This window comes from Setaria viridis, chromosome 4 (assembly GCF_005286985.2).
Source record: "Setaria viridis chromosome 4, Setaria_viridis_v4.0, whole genome shotgun sequence".
Classification (NCBI taxonomy): Eukaryota; Viridiplantae; Streptophyta; class Magnoliopsida; order Poales; family Poaceae; genus Setaria; species Setaria viridis.
In genome coordinates, this window is record NC_048266.2 from 15,821,310 (window position 1) to 15,848,360 (window position 27,051).

Consider the following 27,051-nt stretch of genomic DNA (forward strand, 5'->3'; position numbering starts at 1 on the left):
CCTCCTTGCTTGGGTATTTCTTGACTAGGTATTTGCTCATGTGGTGATCTTTTTGAACAATGCTAAAACTGGATATTTGCTTCACCTCCTCGTTGTAACATAAATTCATCTTGCTGGTGATGCTATCGCTCCTTATAATCCACCAAGCTTATCTATCTTGTAGGCTTTGAGAGTACTTTGTGGTATGTTTGAGAAGCTTGGTAGGTTCTGCATCTCCTTACATGCATTTTGTGTTCTTATGCTTGACTTGATGTTTGCATTGCCAACAAGGGGTAGAAATTGGGAGAAATTCATACAAACTCATTCTTTTGTCAAGGGGGAGAGTTTTTCATGCATTTGTTCAAAGGGAGCTCTGTGAGTTTTTTATGCTCTTGTGCTCATTTGGTCTCTTGCCGGTCGCGTTGAGCTTCTTTACCTCTTCTTGAGGAGCCAGTATTTGATTAGAGTAATTGTGAGTTTGTGTATGCTCTTGTGCTTTTGTGCCGGTCGCGTTGAGCTATTTACCTCTTCTTGAGGAGCCGGTTTTGATTTGAGTTTAAATTTTCATGTGATTAGTGTTGAGCCCGTTTTCTGCCTCTTTTTGAGGGATCACATGATTTTATCTCAGTCGTGTAGAGTTGTTGCCCTTATCTTAGGGGACTGAGATTTTTCATTTCAAGTTTCCAATGACTTTGATACTAGCTTTTATGGCTCTTCTCATGCCTAGTGACTTCAATCCTTGCCTTTACTTGGTTTTTGATCACTTGGATGAGATTTTTAGCTTTTACCTCTCAAACCATTTCTTTGTGCTTGAATGTTGTCAACACACACATCAAGGGGGAGATTGAGAAAATCAAGTTGATATGAACCTTGATTTTATAGTGATGAGCATTTGACAAATGTTGAAATGGCTTTGACGGCATTTTGGGATTGATGAAGCTCTTGTGTCTTTTGCTTGACTCTTTGGCTGTCTTGTGGGATTTATCAAGGGGGAGATTGAGACATGACTTTAATGCAACCTAGAATTTTTGTTTGGAGGTTGCATAATCCTTTCTCATATCAAGTTGCCTTGTGTTTGCTTTTACATGGCTTTTGGGCACTTGAATGAGTTTTTCTCTTGCTTTCAAATCATCTTTTGTCAATGCACTTATCAAGGGGGAGATTGAGAGACCAAGTTGTGAAGTGTCTTGGTCTATTTGTGATGAGTGATTGACTAGATGATTTGAGGCTTTACTGGTTGAGTCCATATCTCATATGTGCATGATTATGCTAACGGCTAACCGGATGTGTTGTGTTGAGTGCGTTGTGTTATGGTGTTTATGTAAACTATATGTTGTGTGTTGTGTCTCTTGATGAGATTGTGCAGGTGTAGGATGTGATGTGGCGATCAACGGCATGAGGTGAAGGTCAAGCGTGAAAGGTCCATGCCGATGAACTAGGGCAGTGAAGGGTGGACACGAGTAGGCTTGGACCGAGGGACCCGAGGAGTCCGGGCAGAGTCATGGGCGATCCACATGGTGCACGGAAGAGCAAGAGAACATGGACAGTGATGGAGATGGCATTGGTCGAGTCAAGCATGATGGAGGAAAGTCAATTAGGTGGCCCGGGAGCGGGGGCAAAAAACTTGGAGGTGTCAAAGGCTTGGCGGAGGATGGCCACGCGTCGATATTGGTGAGTTACGCCTTATAGGGCGTGTAAGAGGGTTTGACCGGTTTGACCTCAAAACCGGGGGCGAGTCCGGTGCGGCCGGATGGCGTCAAGTCAAAGGACGCGTGGCACCATCATGAACCTTGCGTCGAGGTGAAGCTAAGTCGTAAAGGCGCCGGGTCCATCGGATGAACGAAGAAAAAGCTGGACGGTTTTGCCCCTAGGGGGTTTGGAGTTGTATGCTTCATGTAAGGGCAACTTGGGAATTAGCCAAGTGCCTATATAATTGAGGAGAGGGCTGTTGGGGTAGCCATCTCTTTGGGATAGATAGGTAGGGGTTTTCTCATTTGCTTGTGAGAGCCTTTGAGGGAGAGAGGGAGAGAGAGAGGAGGGATCTTTGTTTGATCTTTTCACCATCCTAGCTTTGATTGTGCTAAGGAGTGGCTTATAACCGGACATGGTGAAGTAATCCAATGATCTATTTCATGCCATCTTGTTCCATCCCGGTTGGATTTGCGATTCGCATTTGTGTTCTTCGCGTTCTTTGTTTCTTCCCTCTCACCCCTTTCACATTTTTGTTCGATTCATGATTTCTGGGGTGTTTGGAGTCAAACTGATTGTTTGGAGATGAACTAGGATGTGAGTTGAACCTTTCCACCAAAGGGATTTGATTGAAACCTCACAAGTTCATAGATCGGGGCGATTCAAGTTCTAGGGTTGAAAAACTGGTATTTCTCACAAGATATTTAATTCGCTTTGATTGGCTGATCTTTTTGAGGTGATCTTTTGGGAACATGTTTGTTACATTGTTGGGAAACTATGGTTAAAATTTTGTGATTTTTGGAGGTCGTTTGATTGACTTTTGGATTTTTCTTCTCTCCTCACAAAGGCTGATTTCTGTACTGTTGGAAGTTCCGACGTGTCGGAAGTTCCGACACTGTGTCGAAAGTTCCGAAGGGAAAATTGCTGAAACGATAGAGAACTCCTGTTGGGAGATCCCCGGTACTGCCGATAGGTATCGGAACTTCTGATAGCGGGTTAGAACTTCCGACAGGAGCAGTTTGAGTCCTGTTTTGACTCAGATCTTGCAGTTTGCTTTACGGATCTTTGAAGTTTGCTTCCAGTTGTTTCTTGAGAGTCCCGCTGTGTTATCAGTCATCACCATAGACACCCAGCCACCCAGTTGGCTCGTGGATCTCTCATCTTCCGCTCGCTTCGGCTTTGGGGTTTGAATTTGGGACAGAAGCCTAAGATTTGAAAAGAAATATTTGAGACTCCCATTCACCCCCCCCCTCTGGTCGCCTTTTCGGTCCTTCACGAGATGTACATGATTTCATGCTAGGTACGAAAGCATGCGAAAGCTATCTGCATAATTAAGACTGATGTGTCATGTCCACCATCTACCATCTCGATCGGGGCGTGTCATGCATGTTTTGCTGCATCACCATGTAATGTGAGTCGTAGTCAATAGAGTTTTTGAGTACTAGGCCTGCGGTATGCAGTGGGACAAGACGGGACGGGATGTGGTAAGTTATTGCGGTATGCAGTGGGACAGGACAGAATGGGATGTGGGAAGTTATTGCGGGGCCTATTCCAGCGGTCGCCTGCCATATCCGAGAAAAGTTGGCGCCTCCTGATCTCCCCGTCTCCTCCGCTTGTTCTTCGGCAGTTCCCAATGCATGCTTGTTCTTCGGCAGTTCCCAATGCACCGTCCGCCTGATCTCCGCATCTCCTCTACTTGTTCTTCGGTAGTTCCCAATGCATGGTTGTTCTTCGGCAATTCCCAATGCACTGGCAGCGGGGAATATCTATAACTCCTCCTGTACTTGGGTAATATCTATAACTCCTATACTCGGGCTCCTCTCCGCAGTCTCCTCGCCATATCGCAAAAAGAGGTTTTCAAGAACTTGGCCTGTAGCCCACCAGCGCCCCCTTCCACCGTTCCCCCTTAGATTTCATGATCTTCCACCTCTCCACGCTCATGGCGTCGGGAAGGCAATGCCAATTGCTCATAGACCTCCCTATGGAAATGCTCATTGACATCACTGGCCATATTGCTGCAACCTCCTTCCAGCCCATGGACGACCTCCACAACCTATGGACGGTCTACAGGGTCATGCACCGTGCTTGCAGTGACCCATCCGTCGGACAGTGCGTGGCATTGCTCAGGACGTACTGGGAGGATATGCAGTGGAATGAGCCGGACAGATACTATGCCCTCCTCGCTCTGCTGGTTGGTGTGGGGAACCCGGAGGCCTACACCATCAAAGGGATTGTAGATTTCTTTGCCAGCCCCCAGCCATCCCTCCATAAGCTCTCCCGCGCTGCAGCGGGTGGGCACGATGTGGGGACCTATCTGCATGCCCTGATGATGTACAGGAACAATGGCGGTGCCGCGGATGATGACATTGCGAAGATGTACATACGTCGCGTCGAATGCGAGGATGGTTCGGCTGTGAGCGGGAGCGTAGGCCCAAAGAAGCTGCGCTGAGAGACCAAGTTGAGATGTGCTTTAGTCTATTTGTGATGATTATGCTAACGGCTAACCGGATGTGTTGTGTTGTGGTGTTCGTACAAAACATATCTTGTGTGTTGTGTCTCTTGGCTTGTGATGTGCAGGTGTAGGATGCGACATGGCGGTCGATGGCATGAGGTGATGGTCAAGCGAAAGGTTCATGCCAATGTACTAGGGCTGTGAAGGGTGGACACGAGTAGGCTTGGATCGAGGGACCCAAGGAGTCTGGGTGGAGTCATGGGCGATCCACATGGTGCATGGAAGAGCAAGAGTACACGAACGGGATGGAGATGACGTCGGTCGAGTCAAGCGGGATGGAGGCGAGTCGAGTAGGTGGCCCGAGAGCCGGGAGCGAAAAACTTGGATGCGTCGAAGGCTTGGTAGAGGCCGGACACGCGTCAGCATCGGTGAGTCACGTCGTATGCGGCGTGCAAGAGGGTTTGACCGGTTTGACCTCAAAACCAGGGGTAAGTCACGCCAGGAGGGTGTGTAGAGGGTTTGACCTCAAAACCGGGGATGAGTCACACCAGGTGGGTGTGTGCAGAGGGTTTGGGTGGTTTGGACCTCAAAACCACCACGTAGGCAGGTTTGCCGATTTGGGCCTCAAAACCGGGTGCGAGTTCGGTGCGGCCGGACGGCGTCGAGTCGGAGGACGCGTGGCACCATCACGAAGCTTGCGTCGAGGCAAAGTGAAGTCGTGAAGGCGCCGGGTCCATTCGATGAACAAAGAAAAAGTTGGACGGTTTTGCCCCTAGGGGGTTTGGAGTTGTATGCTTAATGTAAGGGCATTTTGGATAGGAGAGGATCTTTGTTCGATCTTTTTGCCATCCTAGCTTTGATTGTGCTAAGGAGTGGCTTGTAACTGAACATGGTGAAGTAATCCAAAGATCTATTTCGTGCCATCTTGTTCCATCCCATTTGGATTTGCAATTTTCGTTTGTGTCCTTCGCGTTCTTATTTTCTCCCTTTTCTTCCCTCTCACGTTTTTGGTTGATTCATGTTTTGTGGAGAGTTTTGAGTCAATATGGTTGTTTGGAAATGAACTAGGATGTGAGTTGAACCTTTCCACTGAAGGGATTTGATTGGAACCTCACGAGTTCGGGTCAATTCAAGTTCTAGGGTTGAAAAAGCGGTGTTCTTCACAAGAATTTTAATTTCTTTTGTTTGGCTAATATTTTTGAGGATATCTTTTGGGAATATGTTTTTTATGCTGTTGGGAAGCTATGGTTAAAATTTTATGATTTTTGGAGGTCGTTTGATCAAGTTTCAGATTTTTCTTCCATCTTCACGCAGGCTGAAATCTAGGATTCCGGAATATTCCGGACCTAATTCCGAAAATTTCCAGACCTCCGGAAATCTCCGGAGATTTCTCCGGAAAATTCCACACATCCGGAATTTTCAAAGGTTCCTCCGGTTTTTTCCGCACAAAGGTGTTAGTTTTCAAAGTTACTCTTCTGGAGCTTGTTTGGAGCCTTTCTTGCTTCCGCTATTCTCAAATTGGGTTCCTAGCATCATTCCGAGGTCCATTAGCTCGTGCGTAGCTAAGTGGGCTTGATTTTGCTAGAAGAGAGACTTGTGGGTTTTTAGCCGAAGTTGTTGGAGAAATTTTGAATCGGCTCCCATTCACCCCCCTCTGGTCGCCTTTCCGGTCCTTCATGCGCAACGATGGCTGCCAGGTGTGCTGCGAGGAGGCCGCCTACCTAGTCAACAGAGTTACGTGGCACGGGCATGGTGATCCGCTTCCACTGGCACCAGTTCGCGGCGACTTCCCGTGCACTGGAGGTGACTGCAGCAAGGTTAAGGGCTGGGAACAAGCTACGCTTTTTTGCAACGAGGACTATAGGATACGCCACGAAATTTTGGTGTTCGAAAGGAGAATGGGGATCGATAACTAATTGTAGTGTTTCTTTTGCTTTTGCCTGATGATGTCCATGACTGGTTGGCTCAACTTGTAGTGCTGGAACTATGTTTGTGGTTAATTTGGCTCAACTTGTAGTCACTACAAGGTTTTGTCTATCCAATGGATCTAAGCATACCTTACACCTCCCTGCATATAGGTGTTATGATGCACCTATAAAAAGAACCCACACTTGGATAGGTTCATTTCTCCTTGGATTTCAACTATGGGACCCACTACATCCCACCAGGTTGTGCCTCAAATTTTTAGTACTAGTGCAATGTTTCCTCCATTCTTTTTTTCCTAAACCCTCAAATATCTCAGCCTCCTCCTCACTTTCCCCCAAAATTGCGTCGGCTGCGTCAGGGGGGTGACGGTTCCTCTATGCCCAAGCGACTCCATCCATGGCGACTCCTTCTCCTTCCATGGAGACTCCTTCCATAGCTGGTGATGGAGAACCCAGCACACGACCAAGTATGGTTAGAGTCGAGGAAGTCGATATTGAAGATGAACGTTATAGGTTCGCATCCACCTTTAATGCCTTCTAGGGTTAGGGTAGAAAATTTATGCACATTAATTGCGTACAATTGATTTGATGTTGCCTCATTGGCGCATGCTTTTATAAATTACAGATCTGATAACTACTGATTAGTTTTTCACATAGCACTAGTAGTACTACATCTTCATTCATTGATGCGGGGGTTTTGATATCTATGTGCACATACAATCGATTTGATGCTGCCTCATTGGCGCATGCTTTCATAAATCACAGATCTGATTATTACTGATTAGTTTTTTGCATAGCACTAGTAGTACTACATCTTCATTCATTGATGCGGGGGTTTTGATATCTATGTGCACATACAGATCAGATGAGTTGACAGGTCAGATGTGGTAGGTAATGGTACAATGCCTAGGGGCAGAAGGACAAGATGTGCGCCTGGTTCAGGCTAATATTGATAGGGCACAATTAGACTTTGTCAGCTTGTGGCGTTACAAAGATCAACTTGGATATGGTGCGCGGGACTAATACTACTACAAGAAGAGAATAGGAAATGCTGATGCATCTGTTCAGTCAATTGGTTACCCCAAAGATGTAGAGCGCATGGTTCAATACATGGATTCATCTGAAGAAAGGAAACAAAGGTTGATACTATCAAAACAAGAACTGGTTGGAGCTGTCAACATTACACCCCTGAAACAACCAAGGGTGAATGAGTCTGATGATGTTACTGATGCTGATAATAGTAATGATGAATCACTTGATGAATACAAAGATTGGCTTGAAGACCAAGACCCAGATTGTGGTATGTATGCTGTTTGTACTACACTATGCACATGTGTCTATAACTGTATAATGTACTCACAGAATTGTGTTGGTAACTTGCAGATCTATACAATGACTACAGGGAAGAAACAGTAAAAATATACTCTAAATGGTTAAGGAAGAAAGGCCTTATGAGAGATATTTGTAAATCCTTTTTCCTCTGAACTAATTCTTATTTTTGATGAAAATTGTACAATCCTCTAAGTGCACTTGTTTTTTATTTGTTCAGTGGCTTATAATAGAGGTCAAGCAAAGCCTATAGAAGTACATGATGAGAGCAATGGTAGTAGCACCACACCACCATCACAATGGCCAACACATGCTAGGAAACCAAAGCAGACAATAGGTTCTAAAAGCTTCACACCTTCTGCATTGTGCATGACTTAATGTAAGTTTCTATTTTTTGATTGTAAGTAGGTGGCAAGAAAATGGGCTGAGGATGCTTGAAAGGGCTAGCTGCGGTGGCCAAGAGATCGAAGACTAGCTCGCAGAAACTGAAAATCAAATTTTCCAAAAATGTGGGTGGTCCATGTGGAGATAATAGACGTACCTTTGTGGATGAGGTTGTTCTGTTTACAAAGCAGAAGGCTTCATTAATTGGAGTTAGAAATTGGAAAGATGTGTGTCACCATGTCAAGGATGATATCGCAGAATCTGTAATGCTATGTCAATGGCCACCTCATGCTTCATTATAATGTTATATATTAGTCTTGTTCCCTCTATTTTCTAGGAAACATATATTTTGAATGTAGCATACATAACAAGTTTTCTTTCCCACTAGGATCATTGGGACCTTGAGACCACTGAGAGTCCGAACAAAAAGATATGGAAGGTTGCCAATGAACGCTACAAAAGTTGGTGATCCTTTTTGCATTCTACATACAAGGCATACGACAGTTATAATGAGAGAATGAAACATAAGCCTGAAGATATAGACATGTACTTTGGAACTAAGGACTTCAAGGTACGCCCTCTTTTGTAAGTAAAAGAACACAATCATGAGTTCAACTTTTCATCGCTAACCATTACTTTACGGGATGACTGTGCAGAGTAGGAGCAGCACAAACTCTTCGAATCGTAGCCAACTAAGAACAAATTGCTCAGGGGTTCCAAACCTTTCTCGCAGTGGAGTTGGGAAAAGGTAAAGATTTGTTTACTTATTCTCTACTTTCAGTACATTACACAATAATATATTAATGGTGCTTAATGTTGCAATCATAGAGAGATCCAGTAACTAGTGCTGAGCCACCCCTTTTGGAACTTTGGAAGACTACTCACACTAGGGAAGGAAGATGGACAAATCACCTGGCTGAAAGTATTTATGTGAGTACTGAGTGCTAATTTGATCATAACATTGATTCGACATTACAAGCTATTTTTTGGTATGAAAACATGACCAAATTAATGTTACGATTAATTGTTTCTTGCCATCAGACTTCTGGACAAGATGAAGAAGAGCGAACAAGTAACACTTCTGGACCTGCTAAGGAAGACCAAGTTTTCCAGGAAATGTACAGGGAAACAACAGGAGCCAAATATAGTGGTCACGTGGCCATGGTTACTTGTCGAATCCAAAACGAAAGCAGGAAGCCCTTCAGGAGAGAATGATTCAAGAGAGAATAGAGAGGCTCAAAGAACAAGAACGTCAGTTACAGGAAAAAAATGCAGAAGCATGAAGTTGAAAAGGAAGCAGAGATAGAACAACTTAAAGCCGCACATAGACAAGAATTGATGGGGGAAGTTGCTAGAATGATCGTGCCTTATCGTTAGGCTTTACTTTGAGAGGTAACCAGAATATAATTTGTGTATGTTTATTTCTGTTGTGTTCTAAATTTGCATAATATCGCTAATATCTAGCCTCCCCTCTTTTAAAATCCGCAGTGTACCTCGGCAAACAACAATAATACAGATAAAGTTGATGCTAGGACCACCGAGGATAACATTGATGCAAGGCCAAGAAACAAGGAAAACCTTGCTGCAACACAAGTAGTGCATAGTCAAGAAACATCAAACCAGGTAACAACATCGAACAAGCATTCCAATCATGATGGTTTTTTGCATTAAATTTCAGCTAACATTGTTCCAAGAACTTTATTATCCTCTAGAATGCTCCAAGCACCATTGTCACAACCGAAAAAAGCACTTTAGCACCAACCAGAAATGCTAAAACTGCCAACGTTGCAAAGAGTCTGTTCAATGAGAATCGCGATAAAGGTGCAGTAGCTACTGCAGGATCCAGATTCATTAGTACACAGCAGCTTATATCTGGTGCTAAAATATGAGCAGGCAAAAAGAAAGTACAACAGGTGCGAATTGGAAGTGTGCTTTCAATATTGCTGCATATTGATTCCAAGACAAAGTAGCTTCACAAGTTTTAATTCACTTGTTTGTTTCTCTTCGCTTCAGCATGCTAGTGAACCTACGGAGGGACAATAAGACTCAAGGTTGCCTACAAGTTACAAGCAGACCTTCAAGCAAAGTTGATCATCATGAATGTTGGGAGTGATCAAGATTATAGATGCGTACGAATAATATAGGTGTTCTACATACTTTATTATTGGGAGTCATGTGGATGAATGGACAAGAGTATTTTCATATGTCGAATATTCTATTTTATCGTGAATGGTGTGCGTGAATGATGGATTGATTTAATTAATGATATATATGTGGCATCAATTTTTGTTTTGGATCTTCCATTATATTCAAAAACATGACGACGACATATTTTCCGTTGCGATATCCATTGAGCATATAACCACGACCCGTATTGTGTTGCACTACCCTGTACGCATATAACCACGACATATTTCGTTGCGATATGGTTGATGCATATAATGACGGCACACACCTTGTTGTGATACCTTGTAAGCATATTACAATGCTTTCTCATCGTTGCGATATCCATTGAGCGTATAACCACGATCCGTATTGTGTTGCAATAACCTGTACGCATATAACCACGACATATTTCTTTGCGATATGGTTGAAGCATATAACGATGGCACGTACCTCATTGCGATACCTTGTAAGCATATTACAACGCTTTCTCATCGTTGCGATATCCGTTGAGCATATAACGATCACCCATATTTTATTGCGATAACCTTTAAGCATGTTGCAACGTCATATTTCGTTGGGATATGGTTGACGCATATACACGACTAGTATTTCTTTGAGATATCTTGTTAGCATATTGCAACAGCATAAGTCTCGTATTGCAACAACATTCTTGCGTTGCATTAACGCTTGTTTGCAATAGCGCAATGTCATTGCAATAGCCACTATAGCAACGACGCCTGCCGTTGCAATTAACAAAATTTCAATGACAATGGGCGTTGTAATATCCACTTATTACTACAACACACATCATTGCAACAACTCACCATTATGCCCACGACTTCCTATGTCATTGTAATACCCTATTACAACGCAAGTTTACGCAATGACATGATTTTTAAGGCAACGACACAAAATCTTATAGTGCAATGATTTTGTGCCGTGGCGCTAGTGACAAAACCTTATAGTGCATATTATTAGTTTGACATCTTCATCAACTAATACATGTGCTAGTCTAATATTCATGTGTGTCCTCACATGAACTCCGACTAGGGACAACTTTTAGAATAACCATACAAGTAAAGAGTTTCAGACACAATTCATATAATTGAAAATCAATTCAAGTAGCCTTTAATGGATATTCAAGGAACATAATATAAATTATGGATACAATGGGATATCATCATCTCTATGATTGCCTCTGAAGCATACCTCCAACAGCTGTGATACCACTTGTAGGATTTAGGATACCGACTAGAGGGGGGTGAATAGGTGGTTTCAACTAAAATCACAACACTAAATAAATTTAATTAGAAACACAAGAGAAATTTATATCTACTCTTCCTTGTACTAGGTGAGGGTTTGCAACCTAGGGTGACAAGATACAATTCAATCTCTAGTAATGTAATTGCTCAAACTAATAACCAAAGACAAGAGACGAATTTTTCCCGTGGTGTCGATGACTTGCCGGTCACCCCTAATCAACATTGAGGTGGATTCATTGTTCCAACTGCTCCTCTATCAAGACTTCACTTGATCTTAAGCCTTCTTGAATCAAAGAATCTATCCAAACCTTGATTCCACTAGAGTTGTTCTTCACTGCTCCAGCGAGGTGAGCACAAAACCTCTCACAAGAATAGCCGGGGCTCCTTCACAATCTTCTTGAAGGGATCAATGACTCCATAGCCTCCAAGCCATCTAGGAGGTGGCAACCTCCAAGAGTAACAAGCCAATGAGGCTTGCTTGAAGACTCTCTAGTGCTACAAAGCTCAAACTCTTGATGCAATGCACTAGGATGCTCTCAATCTCACAAGAATACAACCTCGAAGCAAAGTCTGTGAGAGAGAGGAGGAAGAAGGCTCAAGTATGTCAAGAATGCTTTTCCAAAGTGCCAAGACGCCTCACCTACGGCCGGGCATGAGGTATTTATAGAGCCTTCCCCCCACACTAGCTGTTATGTTCAAAACGCGCAGAAACAGGGGATTGGTGGACTGTCCACCTCTATGAGCGTGGACTGTCTGTTGTTCATCCCAATGGCTACAAACACAATAAATGCATGCCAGAGACGACCGTTGCAGCATAGGCGGACCATCCGCGGTTCAAATTCACAGGCACGCAGAGTGATGCTAGACGTGTGCAAAACAAACTGACTTTGAAAATTAGTGATGCGGACCGTCCGTCTTACATTTTTGCCCATCCACCAGAAATGAAACCAGTCTGTCCAACTCTTAAAAATAGCCGGTGGACCATCCGCCGTTCACATCCATGCTCCACATAGGGTTGGACCATCCGCCTATAAAACTTTGCGCGCACCAGAACAAGACTTGTTCTGTCAAACTCATGATGTTAGCCAGCGGACCATCCACTCGATAGGGCTAGACTGTCTATCGGTGTTTTAGACCGGCAACCCGCCTAGGGGGTACCCTAGGTGGTCTTTTATGCGGTAAGGATCGTCGAGAATCAAGGAATCAATGGTGACGCAAGGAACACGATTTAGACAGGTTCGGGCCGCTAGATCGCGTAATACCCTACGTCCTGTGTGTTGGTTTGTATTTGGTAAACTGGAGTTGTTGTTGAGGGGGGTCCCTACCCGCCCTTATATACACAGGAGGGCAGGGTTACAACTCTTGAGTCCTAGTCAGGTACTATTACAGAGTTCTACTCGGTAAGGCCCGAGTAGTTTTCCATAAACATACTTGACTAGTCCAAGTGGGATACGCCTATCCCTTGTTTCGATCGTGTCTGAGTACACCCCTGAGTGGGCCATCCAAGGTCTACTCGTGGACCTGGGGTGCATGCCCGACAAGCCCCCGAGTACTTTGTAGTCGTGCACCACAGTCTTGGGCACTGCGGGCGCTATCCGAGTAGCTAGTCGTAGAAGTTGCAGACTAAAGTGCTCGAGTACTGTCGCGTGGCTGGAAGGTACTCTTTATGTTTCTTCGAGTTGCTTCTGTCTCGAGAAATTTTATACGGTAGTGCGATTTCAATTGCACTCCATATGGAGTAGCCCCCGAGCCTTAGGTTGAGTCGAAGAGTCAGGCTTAGGGTCAAACCAGCTTTTGTCTATTTTACCCTTAGAAATCTTGGAAAAAGAAAAAACTGACCAACGGGTACGGTACCCGCAGCCCCCGAGCACTTGGGTGATCTCTGTCGTTGAAGTGGTCAGCAGTCCGTTGAAAAGAGTAGCCGTTGAGTGTTAAAGGAGATTAATCTGCAATTAATCTATCCGTTGCGCAACTGACGCATGGAATCCGGAGCAGGCGAAGATAAAAACTGGAGGGCCCCCTTTCGGTTGTTTTTACGCCGCACGGTAATCAGATCTGATTATCTGCCTCCTCCGTCCTCCTACTCCACATTTGCGCCGCCTCTAGTGCCGCCGCCGCTATTGCCGCCTTTTGAGAGAGATCCGAGTGAGAGTGCCGTTCTAGCTTGAGGTTGAGTCCGCCGAATGCGCACCAAGAAGATGGGCAAGAAACCCGAGAAGATCCGGGGCAAGGCTCCAGCGACGGGCAAGGCGAAATCCAAGAAGGGGAAGGAGCTGGTGCTGCCGGCGCCGAAGGTGGGGCCGACGAACCAGACTGCGCTGCCGCCGCCTGGGGCAACGTGGCAATATTCGGTGATGAAGGAGGAAGCGGTCCAAGCACTAGTCGATGCAAAGCTCCTGCAACCGAAGGAGATTCTTGAGTGGCGCCCCGTATTTCCAAATGCGTGGCAATTTGAGGAACATCTAGGCGTGACAGTGATGCTCGCGCACTTTGTGGAGAGGGGGTTGGCGGTGCCCACCTCCGACTTCTTCAGAGGTATCCTCGAGTTCTACAAACTCCAACTTGTCCATTTGAACCCCAATGGTGTACTGGATATGTCTATTTTCGTACACCTTTGCGAAGTTTATTTGGGAGTTCCTCCAAGCCTCGAGTTGTTTAGGAAGTTGTTCCGTTGTAAGGCTCAACCAAGTGTCCAAAGGACAGAAGTCTTTGGAGGAGCCGGGTTCTAACTCAGGAACTCGGGCGCATAGATTGAGTACAACTTGACTGACTCCCATGGTGAGTGGAAGAAAAGGTGGTTCTACATTGGGAACCATGATCCTCGCTTGCCTGTGGTGACTGGTCACGCACCCAAGCACGTGGAAAACTGGGTGAGCGAACCCGAGGACACCCCTGAGCTCGATCTCCTGATGCAGCAGATCACTGAGTTGAAGGTACTCCGTCTGACTGGAATCAATGTGGCGGCCAGCTTTTTGAAGAGAAGGGTCCAGCCACTTCAACAACGTGCTCACTCGGGAAGTGAGTATGTAGGTCTTAAAGATCCATCGCGTATGTCCGATGAGGATATATTCGATGATGACGTAGAGGCGTTGCTGGCCAAGTTCTTAAGGAACTATTCGTATGACGCCTGGTATGAGCCAGAAGTGGTATGTCTTTTGCACCTGACTTGTTCTCTTTTGTCTTATGTGATATTTGTTGTTGATACCAACTTGTTGTTTGTAGTCTCAAGTTCTTGCCGGCTAATTGGCGTAGTCGGAAGAAGAATCAGAATCTGTTGCCGAGGAGTCAGAGGACGAACCCTCTCCTCCTGCCAAGAAGCGCAGAGTAGTCCGCAAGATGTCTGCGGCTAAGTCTGCTTCAACTCCTAAGAAGCCTCGGGGTACCAAGGTATGTAGTCGTTAGCTTATCTGTAGCCGATAAATTTGAACTTGCTATTGTTATGACTGATTCGTCTTTGTCATAAAGGTTGTTGATGCGGCGCTTGGTGGTGATAAGGCTGCTTCTGAAGAAGTAGCCGTAACCGATCTGGACGTCAGTGATGTATCTGTTGATATGGTGCCAGAGACGGTGCCATCAACAGAAGTTGGAGTAACCCCTGAGTTACCGGCTCCATCGGCTTCCATACTACCCGTTCAAGTTGGTGATAAATTTTCTACCGCGTAAAACCAGGAAGAACTGCCGTATAAGGATCACAGGATTACCACTCGACGCACTACTGGTGCGGAAGATGTAAATATGCGTCGATGCAGTGAAGACGATCACGTAGTCGTACGTAGTCGATAAACATAGTCGTGCGTAGTCGATCACGTCAACGTCCAGCAGCTCCTCATTAGCTCGTCCACGTGCAACAAGATCGCCCCCGGTGCCGCGGCTCGTCGTCGGCTCGTCGTGGCTCGTCAGCGGCTCGTCGGCGGCTCGTCCAAGTGCTGCAGGCGCAACACCTCCAAGGTATCCACACGTGCAGGGAGGAAGCATCGCAAGCCGGACTGCTAGATCCGCGAGTTGCAACAGGCGAGGGCGTGGGAGGCGCGGCAGGTGTGTTTCGCCAAAAAGGTGTAAACCCTAGGGTGCCTCCACCCCTCTATTTATAGAGGTTCCTAACGGGCCTCTGGGTCCGAGGCCCATTAGTACTTCTAAACCTAATCCAACTCGGATCAGATCCGAATTGGGCTTCCAGCCCCTTAAGTGTGTGACCCTATGGGTTCGGATACGTATAGACATGGCCCGAGTACTCCTGCTCGGCCCAATAGTCGGTAGCAGCCTCTAGCAAGACGTGCCAACTCCTATACGCACACGAAGATCATATCAGACGAACCATCACAACATAATATACATGCTATTCCCTTTGCCTCACGATATTTGGTCTAGCTTCAAGCCGACCGCTCTTTCTCGATCCTATGATTCGGAATCCCTTTGTAGGTTAACTCTTAACCGTACGTAGCATGGCCATGCATTTTCGGATCTGATCACTCGAGGGGCCCAGAGATATCACTCTCAATCAGAGAGGGGCAAATCCCATATTGATTGACCATGTCTCATAGCATGCTTCTTGACAAACCCAAAAGCTACCTTTATAACTACCCTGTTACGGCGTAGCGTTTGATAGCCCCTAAGTAGGTCGATCCACATCTAGAACACATGCGACAATCTCAGGTCTAAGGACAAAGAGTATATGTTGTTTAAAGAGAGAACTACTTCTCGTGTTGGGTCAGTCCTAGCACATGTCTCCACATGTGTCCACATTATTAGTTCAACATCTCCATGTCCATGACTTGTGAAACATAGTCATCAACTAATACATGTGCTAGTCTAATATTCATGTGTGTCCTCACATGAACTCTGACTAGGGACAACTTTAGAATAACCATACAAGTAAAGAGTTTCACATACAATTCACATAATTGCAAATCAATTCAAGTAGCCTTTAATGGATATTCAATGAACACAATATACAAATCATGGATACTAATGGAATATCATCATCTCTATGATTGCCTCTAGGGCATACCTCCAACAGTTCCCGCGACGCCCAGTACTTGGCCGCCTGTCGCCGAGAAGAAACGTGTGCGGTTGCCGCCATGTTCAACCCGGTGAGCTTTCTTGTCTGTTGGAATGACTTTGAGTTGTCTTGAAATCATGTAGTAACATATTTTGGTGCAGAGATGCAGAGGAAACTATCCCTGTAGAAACAGGGGTAGGGCCGTATCCCTCGACTACATTATCTGCTCCTTTGGAGGATTTAACTGTTGAGGAGGTACCCAAAGTCGACGTCAGTCATCTTGGGGTCACCATGTCCATGCTTCAAGATGTTATCCGTTCGGTGGAAGTACCTGCTGTTGCATCGGGTTCTAGAAGTGCCGCCTTACCAACATCCACTGGCGGATCACTGACTGTAGTGGGTGTTGAAAAAACCAAAGAAGCAACTGCTCCAGGTATGTTTCTATAGTCTTTTTATTGTAGTCATAGTAGGTAGCTGACATGATAAATGTTGTAGGTGCCACTCTGGGTACGATTCCTCATCTTGCGGAGAGTACCCAAAGACCAGTACTTAGCCTGCCCTCTGACTTGGAATTTCAGAGGGCCATCGATGTTTTCCAGGGCTTCCAGGCAGATTTCCTTGTTGTCACATGAACCGAGTAGTTGTGAAGCTTTTAACTCACCATTGCATACTCGGACCTTTTTAGGAACGAAGTCATCAACTGAAGCAAGAATGTGCCCGACTGACAGAAGCTCTGAGGGTTCACGAAGTCGGAGCGAAGTCTTTTACCGTGGAACGTACGGATCACGCGATTCTGCAGCAAAAACTAGAGAGCCGCTACAAGTCACTGAACAAGAAGTATCAAGGTAAGTATTTTTCTTACTTTGAGTATATCCAACTATAGTCGGTTGTGGTTGAGATTATTGTCTTCTAGAGCTCAAAAAGCAAGAGGCGGCTGCAAGGAGCCAAGTTCTTGACTGGAGAAACGCGCATGACCGAGTGGCGAATGAAGCCGAACATCTTCGGGCCGCGCTGATGGAGGCACAGGCTGCTTGCAAACATCAGCATGACCGAAAAATGCAAAATGGTGTTATGCTTGCCATGGCCATGGTGGCATGCAGAGATCATGCCCAGACCATGGGAAGACTTCGAGGTGAACTCCAGAAGCTAACTGTAGCAGCTGAAGACTTGGTGAACGCCATAGCCCCCGTGGAAGAAGGCGCAGGGCCGCAATCACTAGTCGAGCGATTGAAGGCTGCCCCGAGTAGAGTGGCAGGACTCTGCAAAACTATTTGCAAACAGGTCCTTGCAGTTGTGAAGTCCTACTATCCGAGGGCAGACTTGGCCGCAGCTGGTGATGGCATGGCTCGCAACTGCACAGAAGAAGCATATGCGCAGTACCTCGAGGAGGCGGAGCCTATTGCAGCGAAGATGTCGGAGTTTGTCTCATTAGAAGAACCTTGAGCTTTGTATGTACTCTTGTATTTGTGTCGAGTACTTTGAATGATACTTTTGATAAATGAATACTTGGCCATTGGTCTTGTTTCTTGAAGTTTGTTGTCTAGCGAAGAGTAGTTTCACTCTATCTTGTCCGACCCAAAGCTCTGGAGTCAGCTGGGCCTGACTCTCTGGGGGAGGAGCTCTGCCTCGCCTGACCCTGAGTCCTGGGGTCGGCTAAGCCTAACCCCTTCGAGGGTGGAAACTCCGCTTCGCCTGACCCTGAATCCTGGGGTCGGCTAAGCCTGAACCCTTTGAGTAGAGGGTCGGGGTAGTCCAAGCCCCCCAAGATAATGGAGTGAGCGTAGGCCACTCTTGGCTTGTAGTAGTCACGAGTATCGAGTAGTCGTAATGCTGTCGAGTACTCGTCTTTTGAGGGACACGGGTGTACTGTACTCCTTTGTCCTTTGTGGATGCATGGGTGTACTGTACTCTTTTGTCCTTTGTGGCATAAGTACCGTCACATGGGCAAAGTCAGGGGTTGTCAGACTCATTGATCACGAGTGCATACTAACTCTTGGGCAGATGGTAGTTGCAGTTTTCAGCTATAAATAGAGCCATCTGGAGAGCGAACCAAATCAACTTCCTGATCAGCGATGGATTGCCTTCGGTTGCTTCTGTTTGAGTGTAGAGAGCCGTCAAAGAGTGCACCGGTGCTAGAAGATTCCTCGTAGATTGAGGCCACCTTCCCTCCACAGACTCCTACGCTTGTAGGGATAGCCGCGATGCTAGAAGAATCCTCTTACGAGGCTTTGTTGCACGCCTCATCTTGCAGCTCGTGATCCAGTGGAGTACGCGCTGGAACTCGCGGGTGATGGGTGATGAGTGTAGGGTTACCAGGTAGGCTACACTAGCGCAAATCAAAATTTTCTACCGCATAAAACCAGGAAGAACTGCCGTATAAGGATCACGGGATTACCACTCGACGCACTACTGGTGCGGAAGATGTAGATTTGCATTGATGCAATGAAGACGATCAACGTAGTCGTACGTAGTTGATCAACGTAGTCGTACGTAGTTGATCAACGTAGTCGTACGTAGTCGATCACGTCAACGTCCAGCAGCTCCTCAGCAGCTCGTCCACGTGCAGCAAGATCGCCCTCGTGCCGCGGCTTGTCGTCAGCTCGTCGTGGCTCGTTGGCGGCTTGTCCAAGTGCTGTAGGCGCAACACCTCCAAGGTATCCACACGTGTAGGGAGGAAGCGTTGCAAGCCAGACTACTAGATCCGCGAGTTGCAACAGGCGAGGGTGTGGGAGGCGCGGCAGATGTGTTTCGCCAAAAGGTGTGAACCCTAGGGCACCCCCACCCCTCTATTTATAGAGGTTCCTAACGGGCCTCTGGGTTCGAGGCCCATTAGTACTTCTAAACCTAATCCAACTCGGATTAGATCCGAATTGGGCTTCCAGCCCCTTAAGTGTGTGACCCTATGGGTTCGGATACGTATAGACATGGCCCGAGTACTCCTACTCGGCCCAATAGTCGGTAGCGGCCTCTAGCAAGACGTGCCAACTCCTATACGCACACGAAGATCATATCAGACGAACCATCACAACATAATATACATGCTATTCCCTTTGCCTCACGATATTTGGTCTACCTTCAAGCCGACCGTTCTTTCTCGATCCTGTGATTCGGAATCCCTTTGTAGGTTAACTCTTAATCGTACGTAGCATGGCCATGCATTTTCGGATCCGATCACTCGAGGGGCCCAGAGATATCACTCTCAATCAGAGAGGGGCAAATCCCATATTGATTGACCATGTCTCATAGCATGCTTCTTGACAAACCCGAAAGCTACCTTTATAACTACCCTGTTACGGCGTAGCGTTTGATAGCCCCTAAGTAGGTCGATCCACATCTAGAATACATGCGACAATCTCAGGTCTAAGGACAAAGCGTATATGTTGTTTAAAGAGAGAACTACTTCTCGTGTTGGGTCAGTCCTAGCACATGTCTCCACATGTGTCCACATTATTAGTTCAACATCTCCATGTCCATGACTTGTGAAACATAGTCATCAACTAATACATGTGCTAGTCTAATATTCATGTGTGTCCTCACATGACCTCCGACTAGGGACAACTTTAGAATAACCATACAAGTAAAGAGTTTCACATACAATTCACATAATTGCAAATCAATTCAGGTAGCCTTTAATGGATATTCAATGAACACAATATACAATCATGGATACAAATGGAATATCATCATCTCTATGATTGCCTCTAGGGCATACCTCCAACAGTCTCCCACTTGCACTAGAGTCAATCTAGAAGGTACCTAATACCCATAGCTCTTACATGTGCATCATGCTTAGCCTGCGGGAGTGGTTTTGTCAACGGATCAGAAATGTTCAAATCCGTGTGTATTTTGCATATCTTGATCTCACCCCGGTAAACGAAGTCTCGAATGAGATGAAATCGCCGCATTACGTGTTTGTTCTTCTGGTGGTTCCTTGGCTCCTTTGCTTGCGCAATTGCCCCATTATAATCACAGTAGAGATTCAATGGGCTGGACGCATTCGGGAACACACCAAGCTCAATGAGGAAATTCCTTATCCAAACACCTTCCTTCACGGCTTCCAAAGCCGCGATGTACTCGACTTCTGTCGTAGAATCGGCCACCGTCTCCTCCTTGGAACTCTTCCAACTAACAGCACCACCATTTAGCGTGAACACAAATCCTGATTGTGACTTTGAATCATCTTTGTCGGTTTGGAAACTAGCATCGGTGTAGCCTGTTACAATGAGCTCCTCCTCACCTCCATAGACGAGGAACATATCTTTAGTCCTTCTCAAGTACTTAAGAATGTTTTTCACGCTGTCCAGTGACTCTCACCTGGATCAGATTGGTGTCTGCTTGTCATACTTAGCACATATGAAACATCTGGGCGAGTACTTATCATTGCATACATGATAGATCCAATAGCCGAAGCATATGGCACTCTACTCATGCGATCCCGCTCATCAGCAGTCGAAGGACACTGAGTCTTGCTGAGATGTATGCCATGTGACATAGGCAAGAACCCTTTCTTTGCCTCTTCCATGCTGAACCGCTTCAACACTTTGTCAATGTAAGTATCTTGGCTTAAACCTATAAGCCTTCTCGATCTATCTCTATAGATCTTAATGCCCAGAATACATGCCACTTCCCCTAAGTCCTTCATCGAAAAACTATTTTTCAGTGAAGTCTTTACGGACTCAAGCATAGGAATGTTATTTCCAATCAATAATATGTCATCCACATATAAGATTAGAAATACTACAGAGCTCCCACTAACCTTCTTGTAAACACAAGACTCTTCTTCGTTCTTGGTGAAGTCAAACCCTTTGACCACTTCATCAAAACGAATGTTCCAACTCCTAGATGCTTGCTTCAATCAATAAATGGATCTCTGAAGCTTGCATACCTTTCCAGCATTTTTCGGATCGACAAAACCCTCGGGCTGTATCATATACACGTCCTCAGCTAGGTTTCCATTCAGGAAAGCTGTCTTGACATCAATCTGCCATATCTCATAATTGAAATATGCAGCTATAGCTAGAATAATCCGAATGGACTTAAGCATCACTACGGGCGAGAAGGTCTCATCGTAGTCAACTCCTTGAACTTGTCGAAAACCTTTTGCGACAAGTCGTGCTTTATAGATGTGAACATTTCCATCCATGTCCTTTTTCTTCTTATAGATCCACTTGCACTCTATGGCTTTAACACCATTAGGCGGGTCAACAAAGTTCCAAACTTGATTGTCTCCCATGGACTCTATTTCGGATTGCATGGCACTGTGCCATTTTTTGGAGTCTGGGTCCATCATTGCTTCTGCATATGTCGTAGGCTCATCATTGTCCAACAATAATATTTCCCGCATTTCGCGGAGCCTTGCTGACCTTCGTGGTTGTGGCGGTGCTTCTCTTGCCATGGGTATCTCAACTCGTTCTGCTATGTTAGCATCACTCATTGATTCTTGCCCGATCGGCTCATCTTGAACTTCTTCAAGATGCACTGTCTTTCCACTCTTTTCTCCTTTGAGAAACTCTTTTTCTAGGAAAACTCCGTTCCGAGCGACAAACACTTTGCCTTCTGATCGGTTGTAGAAATAATATCCCAAAGTTTCCTTTGGATATCCCACGAAAATGCACTTATCCGAAGCCTGACGCGCATAAAAGAAATTTACTAGTCTAAGTCTCGATCCGCAAATCTTGACAATGACAGTTGGCGCGCCAGGTAGGGGACCTTTGCGTGTACGTCTCCGGCTTCAAATGGCTAGCCACGACATTAGCTTCGCTCCGGGCTCCCTGATCCGCTTCGGGAGCCTGGACTTCCTCGCCACCGGGGAGGGGATCGAACTGATCCCTCTCCTCGTCTTGCCCGCTCGTCCCGCCATCTCCGGCCCCACCGCCAGGACAGCGGCGAGCGACCAGGCGCGCGCCGGAGGGCCCTTCCCAAATGGTCGGCTCTTCAGGCTGCGCAATGCTGTGGCGGCTTACGGTCGCCTCCTGACGCGGTCCATGACCATGTCACCCGCGAGCGATGAACTCGTGGGCGTGGCGAGGACAATCTCTGATGCCGGCTCCAGCAGCGGAAGCCGCCACCCCTCGCGTGGGTGCTTCATGGCCGAAGTACACTCCGAGGGGTCCAACGACGACGGTGCCGAGGGGAGAGAGAGGACTCCTCCCCGGCGCACCGCAGCTACGAGCGGGGCCTTCCCAAGGGTCCCGGAGCGCCTTCCACAGCCAGAGGCGCGCGTAGCATCCCGCCAAGAGATCGAGCACCCCCACCACGAAGGCGGAGCGCGACAGCGGGCGCGCGACGTCCAGCAGCGCATTTGCGCGGACGAAGAGCGAGCTCAGCTCTTCGCTCGCGCCAGCCAAAACGTCGCAGCTGCGGCGGCCTTACTCCGGCAACTCCCTGAGCCGGCGACGCCCGAGGAGCGACGGGCGCGCCAAGAGATGCGCGACTTGCTCGAATGCGCCGCCATCCAGCAGGTGGAAAGTTCCGCGTCCCGGCGACGTGGGCAAAACGCCAGCAGGGCGGCGCCTGACGCGCCCCCAGAGAGGCGGGGGAGTTTGTCCACCAGCCTCCTCCTAGGGCAAACCAGGCTGCGTCCGCTCGGCGGACACCACCACCCGCGGGAGGCGGGGCTCGATCCGTTCATCGACGCGTCAGCCCCGTCCGCGACGCCCGCGACACCCTGGATGCGCGGAGGCGTTCCCACGCAGATAGGGAGGACGGGGTAGATCACGGCTACCACGTCCACCGCGGCGGGCGCTACGACAGCGAGGAGGACCGCAGCCCGAGCCCCGATCCGGCGGGGCCCCGGGCCTTCTCTGCACGCGTCCTGAACGCGCCTTTTCCGCCGCGCTTCAGGCAACCGACGAATGTAGCCAAATACTCGGGGGAGACGAAACCTGGGGTTTGGCTCAGTGACTACCGTCTCACGTGTCAAGCCGGCGGGGACTACCTGTTCATCATCCGCAACCTACCACTCTTCCTGGCCGACTCAGCACGAGTCTGGCTGGAACATATCCCTTCGAGACGTATGTGCTGCTGGAACGACCTGAAGGAGATATTCATAGGAAACTTCCAGGGCACGTACACACGCCCCAGCAACTCCATCCGCTGCCACCAGGGATCGGACGAGTCCCTCCGGGACTACATCCGGCGCTTCTCCAGGAAGCGCACCGAGCTCTCCAACGTGGCGGACGCCGACGTCATAGGGGCCTTCTTGGCAGGGACCTCCTGCCGGCCCCACATCCACGAGCTAGGGCGCCGAGGCCCGCGAACCACAGAGGAGCTCCTCAATATTGCCACCAGCTACGCCTCGGGCGAAGAGGCCGTTGGAGCGATCTTCGACCGCTCCAAAGGCAAGGCAAAGCGGGAGGAGGATGCCGACGAAGGCACCTGCAACCGCCAGCAGAAGAAGAAGGGCAAACAGCGGCGCGAGGCTCCCCTCGTGGCCGCTGTCGAGTGCAAGCGAGGATAGCCGCCCCTGGAGGGCACTCCTGGCTTCTTCGACAAATTGCTTGAGAGACCGTGCCCAAACCACAAGTTCCCCGCGAAGCACGCCTACAAAGACTGCAATCTCATGAAGAGGTACTTTGTAGGCAATCCACTGAAGGGCGACCGGAAGCGGAAGCCCGATGAAGAGAAGAAGGCCAACGAAGAGAAGGAAGACGGCTTCCCCAAGGTGGACGGCTGCTTCATGATGTTCGGCGGCCCGGCGGCGTACGACTCCAAGCGCCAACAGAAGCTGGAGTGCCGAGAGGTCTACGCGGCCGAGCTGGCAACGCCGGCCTTCCTCGACTGGTCGGGACCGGCCATCACCTTCGATCGGTCTAACCACCCGGGACACGTCCGGCATCCGGGACGCTACCCCCTTGTCGTCGACCCTATCGTCGGCACGACGTGCCTCACCAAGGTGCTCATGGATGGAGGCAGCGGCCTCAACATCCTCTATGCCGAGACCCTCAACGCTATGGGAATTGACCGCTCCCGCCTCCGTCCCAGCAAGGCGCCGTTCCACGACGTCGTGCCGGGAAAACAGGCGATGCCTCTCGGGAAAATCGACTTGCCCGTCACTTTCGGGACCCCTCCAACTACAGGAAGGACGTCCTCACCTTCGAAGTGGTGGGGTTCCGCGGAACCTACCACGCCATCTTGGGGCGGCCATGCTACGCGAAGTTCATGGCCATCCCCAACTACACCTACCTCAAGCTCAAGCTGCCGGGGCCCAACGGGGTCATCACCGTCGGCACGTCTTTCCAGAAGGCGTATGAGTGCGACATGGAGTGCTGCGAGTACGCCGCAGCCATCACCGTCACGGGCAATCTGGCGGTCCAGCTCGCGGAGGGCGTCGAGGACCAGCCCGACTCCAAGCAGTCAGCCACCTCCTTCTAAGGCCACCGAAGGCATCAAGGAGGTCCTCCTCGACCCCAGCAGCTCCGACGGCAGGACCGTGCGGATCGGCGCTACCCTATCCCCCAAATAGGAAAGCGCGCTCGTCAACTTCCTCCGCGCGAACAGTGACGTCTTCGCGTGGAAGCCCTCGGACATGCCCGGCATTCCAAGAGAAGTCGTCGAGCACTCCTTGAACATCAAGGCCGGCTCCAAGCCAGTGAAGCAAGGACTGCGTCGCTTCGACGAGGAGAGGCGCAAGGCCATCGGCAAGGAGCTCCAGAAGCTTTTGACAGCCGGGTTCATTAAGGAAGTGTACCACCCCAAGTGGCTAGCTAATCCTTAGCTTCCTTGACGCGTATTCTGGTTACCATCAGATCGCGATGAAAGAGTCCGACCAGCTTGCTACCCCTTTCATCACCCCCTTCGGCCCCTACTGCTACGTTAAGATGCCATTCGGCCTCAAAAACACGGGGGCTACATTCCTGCGATGCATGCTGAAATATTTCGAGGACCTCATCGGGCGGACCGTTGAGGCTTACATCGACGATATCGTAGTCAAATCAAAGAGGGGCGACTAGCTCGTCCCCGACCTCGAACTAGCCTTCGAAAGGCTGAGGGATAAGCATATTAAGCTCAATCCCGAAAAGTGTGTTTTCGGAGTCCCAAGGGGCATGCTGTTAGGGTTCATCATCTCCGTGCGCGGCATCAAAGCCAATCTGGAGAAGATAGCAGCCATCAGCGACATGGGGCCAATCCGGAACATAAAGGGAGTCCAGCGCGTCACGGGATGCTTAGCGGCCCTGAGCCGCTTCATCTCGCGCCTTGGCGAGCGGGGGCTTCCTCTCTATCGACTCCTGAAGAAGATTGACCGCTTCGAGTGGACCGGCGAGGCCCAGGAGGCACTTGACCGGCTCAAGGACCTCCTGACGAAGGCCCCGATCTTGGTCCCACCGACCGACGGCGAGCCCCTCCTGCTCTACATCGCGGTGACCACCCAGGTGGTTAGCGCGGCCCTGGTGGTGGAACGAGAAGAGGAGGGACATGCTCTCAAGGTGCAACACCCGGTGTATTTCGTCAGCGAAGTCTTGTCCGAGTCCAAGGCACGCTACCCGCAGATCCAGAAGCTCATCTACGCCGTCCTCATCACGAAGAGGAAGCTGCGCCACTACTTCACCTCCCACCCGGTAACGGTTGTTTCGCCGTTCCCACTAGGCAAAGTAATCCGGAACCAGGACGCCACGGGACGGATCGCGAAGTGGGTGCTCGAGCTCATGGACCATGGCATCACCTACGCCCCCCGCACCGCCATCAAGTCCCAGGTACTCACTGATTTCGTGGCAGAGTGGACGGAGATTCAAACACCATCGGCGCCGGAGAAGCAGGAGTACTGGACGATGTACTTCGATGGGTCGCTGATGAGGGCCCGTGCCAGAGCGGGTCTCGTCTTCATCTCTCCTCTAGGCGTGCGCATCAGGTACATGATCCGCCTCCACTTTCCTGCATCCAACAATGTCACCGAGTACGAGGCCCTCCTCAACGGGCTTCGCATCGCCATCGAGCTGGGCATCCATCGGCTAGACATCCGGGGCGACTCCCAGCTAGTCGTCGAACAAGTCATGAAGGAGTAGAGCTGCCACGACCCCAAGATGGCAGCCTACTGCAACGAGGTTCGCAAGCTTGAAGACAAGTTCGACGGGCTGGAGCTCAACCACGTCGCAAGGCGCTTCAACGAAGCCGCTGACGAGCTGGCGAAGGCAGCATCTGGCCGAATGCCCATCCCCGATGGCGTCTTCATCAGCGACCAGTTCAAGCATTCAATCCGTTACCCAGAGCCGGCGAGGGTCGGTGAAGCGCCCCCGGCCCCAGGGTCGGGCCCCGACCTAGGGGAGGTCGGCAGCGCGCCACCCGTCCCAGGCCCGGACACCAGGCACGACAAGGTCGGCACCGCTTCGCCCGACTCGGCCCCGGAAGCCGATCCCTCCGGCCCCATGGTCATGGAAATCACGGTAGACCCCATGGTGGGGACCGACCCCCCAGCCGACTGGAGAGCCCCATACCTCGACTACCTTGTTCGAGACACGCTCCCGGCAAACAAAATGGAGGCCCGTAGGATCGCGCGTCGTGCCAAATCCTTCACCATTATCGATCAGGAGCTCTACAAGAGAAGCCACACCGGCATCCTCCAGCGCTGCATCTCGATCGAACAGGGAAAGGCACTGATCCAGGACATCCACGCTGGAGTCTGCGGTCACCACGCTGCGCCAAGGACCCTCGTTGGCAACGCCTTCCGGCAAGGCTTCTACTGGCCGACGGCGGTCGCCGACGCTACCCAGGTAGTCCGCACCTGTGAGGGGTGCCAATTCTTTGCGCGCCAAACTCACCTACCCGCACAGGCGCTACAGACCATCCCCATCACGTGGCCGTTTGCGGTCTGGGGGCTGCATCTCAATGGGCCCTTCAAGAAAGCGCCCGGGGGCTTCACCCACCTGCTTG